Source organism: Apteryx rowi, unplaced genomic scaffold (genome assembly GCF_003343035.1).
Source record: "Apteryx rowi isolate R43461 unplaced genomic scaffold, aptRow1 scaffold_570, whole genome shotgun sequence".
Lineage (NCBI taxonomy): Eukaryota > Metazoa > Chordata > Aves > Apterygiformes > Apterygidae > Apteryx > Apteryx rowi.
In genome coordinates this window covers 182677-187481 of record NW_020450839.1, presented here as the reverse complement: position 1 = coordinate 187481, position 4805 = coordinate 182677, and positions in this window count along the sequence as shown.

Sequence of the window (4805 nt, the reverse complement as noted above, 5' to 3'; positions counted from 1 at the left end):
TCTCTGTTTGGATTCTGGTATCTCTTCCCTACTAGTTGGATGCTTGGGCTGTCTGATCTGCTCTGGCTCATTTCTGGATCCTCTGGCTATAGAACATGGAGCTTTGTTTCATGAGCTTGTGTTAACTCAGGCTGGACTCTAATTGCCAAGCGTTTGTACCTTTGAGAGGCGTTCAAGCCTTTACAGAGGGAGATGAGCACTGTTCCCTGCTCTGCAGAGACAGAGGCCGAGGTGATGGGGTCTCTGGCATTATTGTTCTTGTTGCACAAACTTCAGTCTCCAGTTCTACACTAGCAGAAGCAACACTGGTGGGAGAGTGCAAGGATGGCACAAACCTAAGCAAAGGTCAAGTCTCCTTTCCAGCTCTTGCCTTAATCTGAAGTGCTTTGTTAGATGGTATCCTGAAGTTCAGCCCTGCTAACTCAAAGCTATGCTGTCTGAATGGATGTTGGCACCAAATAAAGCCCTAATATGCCTGATCCAGCTTGGAGGGCAGGGGTAGTAGTATCAGCTCGTGATAACCAGCCATCTTCCCCTGGAGGAGCAATTCCCTTGTCAGGCCCTGCTCTTCTTCTGGGGACTGGGACTCAAAGCAGAGCAGCCTGGTTGCTAATGAAGACGGATGAGTTTTGCAGCACACGAGGCAGCCCTGCTTCCTGGGATGGGGGAGGCTGGGTTCAGTGGACCTGTCCTAATCCTCAGTGGGGTTGCTGAGTGCAGAGGGCCCATGCCTGTGTGCACAGAGGCAGTGCTTGGGGGCCTGAGCACCTCCAGGGAGTGCCTTCCCTTGGCAGGCCTTGAGCCAGGCATTGCTTTTGCAGGGATGGGGATGCAGCTGTCCCATTCTGAGGACAGGCTTCACCTTGCCCTGCTGCAGGATTCCTCAGTGTAGGTGAGGCAGCAGCCTTGCCCCGGGGTCAGTGATCAGGCTGAGCATACAGAGGAGCCCTTGCAGGTCCCCTCAGGACCTTATGGACATGGTCTCCTGTCCAGCCAGAGCTGACCAAGTAAACTCTTGCAGCAGGCTGTCAACATTGCTGAATGCAGCCCCTCCTCTAGCACCTGCTGTGCAAGTCTGCCACCAGCAAAAAGGCTTGGGGAGCAGTTCAGAAAGGGCTCTTAAGTTTTGTCTGTGTGTTACCAGAGCCTTTGGACTGGAAATCAGAACATCTAAAGGGGGCAGACTGAGCAACAGCCAAGTGCCTGTGGCCAAAACAAACAGGGTAGCAATGCCCCAGTCAGGAGCTCCCAGCAAACCAGATAACTACTAGGAATGCTGCTGCGATGTGTCAGCTTTTCAAAGGAGAGGAATAAAAGGGGAACCTGGGACTGATACAAATGAAAATCCAGGCTGGAGAAAGACCTGTGGTGGCAGTAAAGGGCACTGGAGCTAGCTGAAGACCTGGACCATTCTTAAATAACTACTTTCTCTGAAGGGGGATAGTATGAAACAGTGAGAAGGTGGGTTGTAATCTGCTTGCTTGGGGCTCTGTACAGAGTACTTGAGTCTCCCAGAAACAGTCCCTTCAGCAGCAGCTATTGTAAGAGCACTTGGCTTTTCTTCCTCATGCTGAATTCAGGGTGGCTTCAAGCTGACCTTAAGTTACTGGGAGCTGCTGAGCACAGCAGAGCCTCCAGGCTTCAGTGTGGTGATGGAAGTCGGCTCAGGCCCTGTGGGTCGCCCAGGTGGATCAAGAAGGGGGGTGCTCAAGCCAACACTGTACTTGCAGCCCTCCCTGCGTGCACAGGAGCTAAAAGGCCAGGCGGTACCTCTGGCTACTCACCCACAGACCAGGAGAGTAGCTGCCCCTGCGTAGGCTGGGTGCCAACTACAGAGCTGCTTCCCATCCATCAGGCCAGGCACAAAGTGCGTCTGTAGGCCCTCAAGCCCCTAGGAGCAAAGGCCTTAGCAGGTGTTTGCTGCTCACATGCATAGATGTCTCGTGCTTCTCTAAGCAATTATTTTTCTTTCTCCCTGCTCTTCCCTGTGAGAGAGCAAAGGTGCAAGGCCTTTGCTTGCTTTGTACACAGCCTGGTGCCCTCCAAGGACTCTTCAGGGGGGAGGGAGAAATGTCCCTTTCCTGCTTACAAAGCATGGAGTTGAGCTGAGCCTACTTTTGTCAATGCTCCTGTCCTTGGAGTGAGGTAGTGGCAGCTGCAGCTGTTGGCTGGAGAAAGCCCACGTGTGTATACACACGCACACACACGTGTGTGTGTGTGCATGTTCCTAGCAGGCCAAAGACACCCTTGCTTGGCTGGGGAGCACTGCCCAGCCTTTTGGGTTTTACGAGGATGTGTGAGCCACAGCCTTGTGGCCTCACCCTGAAGTCAAACATTTTCCCTGCTTAGGCAGGGGTAATTAGGAAGCAATGGCTCTGATTGCAGGGCCTTGCCCCAAGAGCAGCCGGGTGCAGTGCCAGGTTTGGGAGCAGTTTGTACAGCTCCGTGCCCTGGTCTGGGCCCAGCTCGATAACGTTTCTGTTGTCTTGGTGTGTCTGCAGCCAACGTTGCCCTGGGGCTGCCCAGGCAGCGTGGCTCTGCTGCACGTAAGTGGGTTATGCAAGCTCTTTCACAGCCTGCCTCGTGCTTGCGGGTACCGTCCTGGTGAAAAATCAATGCATGGCTTAGTTTCTTTGATGAGTATTATGGGTCCTGCCTGACCCGGCTCTGGGTCTGCAGCACAAAGCCCTGTTTGTGTCTTTTGTTTGGCAGGGCTGGCACAAGGGTGAAAAACAGGCTGGGGAGGGGGATGAAGCAGCATCGTGCTGCTCCCTGCTGGGCCGGCTTGCCCACAGCAGCTGTCAGCAGAGAGCCAAGGCACGGCCTCGCCGCGCTGGCTGCTGCTCCCCTTTTTGTGTAGCCCAAAGGAGCTGAGCTCTGTGCTCAGACAGTGTGAACCAGGCCTCTCTCCCCTCTCTGAGGATGTGCAGCCTCTTGCTGCTGACTCCTCATGGACAAGAGCCCTGAGCTGCTGGCTTGCTGCTGTGTCACTCGTTTGCCCCAGTGTCTCCAGCCTCCCGCTCGAATCAAAACACAGCCTTGGCTCTTGGGATGCTATTTGCTCCCTCCAGGGAAGGAGAGGGCTCCTCTGTGGTTTTGGATCAGATCGAAATGGGAAGTGAGTTTGCTGTCCTGGTGGATGTGCTGCCTGTGCTTTGGCAAACAGAGCAATCGGGACGCAAAGAGGGTGATTTGCTGCAGAGCAAGTCTCCTGTGGCCTGAAGCGCTGCTTCCTGGGCATCCTCTGCCTGCAGTGCTCAGCGGGCTGCCCGCCCCGGCTGGAGGGACGCAGAGCTGTGCCAGGCCCGGCCGAGGCATCGCGGGAGCTGGCCTGTGCGCACTGTCCAGCTGTGCTTCTGCACAATGGGCACCAGATGGTGCTGCCCGCTGCGGAGCGCGGCACCTGCACCGCACCGGGCACAGGGAGCCCTGGAAGCGGCCTGGGAGCAGAGGGAGCAAGAGCCGTGCCTGGAGGCCACTGTTGGGCGTTTGGTCCTCTGCGGTGGGTCCTCGGTGTCTGGCCCTTTGCAAACGGTCCCGGGCTCACCCAGCCTCCCTCGTCCTGCTGCTATCCTGGCTGTCTCGTGGCTGGGAAGTGGCACAGGGGCAATGGCAGGTTCCCGGGGGTGGCTGGGCAGGAGTTACATGTCCAGATGACCTGTTCCCTGTACCCAGAGCCTCAGACCCTGCTGTGTCTGACTTAGGCGGATCCTCCTCTCCGAGGTGTCTGGCTGCTCGAGTGCCCCTGCCGTTTGCCAGTGCTGAGCCTGGTGTTGAGCAAGTTGTTGGTGCCATTGCTGGGGCGTGAGCACCCCTGTCCCAGGGTGCCAGTCCTGGGGTTCATCCCTCCGGCTCCTTCCCCCCGCGCCCATCCCGGTGATTCCTCGGCAGTTCCTCCTGCCCTCTGCCAGCGCCGGCCCTGCAGAGGGGCTATGAGGAGGAATATCAGTGGGATATTTATATCCCAGGTTTCAGGTTCAGCTGGCAGCGCTGGCAGGGGGAGGGATGGGCCCGTCATTAGGGCTGCTCAGCCAGCCCTTGATTGCCTTTAAAAATAGCAGGGGAGACTCACACTCGCAGCCACTGCGGCTCGGCTATCGCCAGCGGGATGAAAGGGGAAGGAGAGCTTAGCGGTGGGGGGAGAGCAGGAGCCGCGCAGGGTCTGGGCTGGGGCTGGAGCGGGGTGGTGGGGGGCCGCAGGGGTGTCCCCGCAGGACAGCCCAGGGTGCGCGAGCCTCCCCCGAATCCCCCGCGGCACCGTGGGGTTTCCTTTGTGGGGCATGGGGTGAGCCAGCCCCCCAGGCGCGCAGCCCATCCCTATCCCCGTGCCAGCGAGGCCGGCTGGCCGCTTGTCCCTGGAGAAGCCGCCTTGGTGCCGAACCAGCATGGGAGGAGGCGGCCTGCGTCTTCCCTACCCGTGTTAAACCTCCCCCTCCGCCCTCCCGAAACGGTGGAGGGTCCTGGCGGGGTGAGGAGGGCAGCGATGGCCGCGTTGGTGGGGACCGGGGGAGCTGGGCCTGGCTGGAGCTGCCTGTGAGTGTCTGCCGTGGCCTCCGTCCCGGCGCCTGGGCCTCGGCTGGGCCAGGGCCTGGGGGGCTGCGCCGCCGAGGGGAGCCGGGACCCCTGGGGGGAGCTGGGACCCCCTGAGGTGGCCAGGAGCCCTCTGAGGTGGCCTGGACCCCCTGAGGGACCTGGGACATGGCTGAGGTAGCCGAGACCTCCGTGGGGGGAGCTGAGACTCCCCGAGGTGGCCACGACCCCACTGAGGGGAGCAGGGACCCCCGGGGGGGCCGGGACTCCCTGAG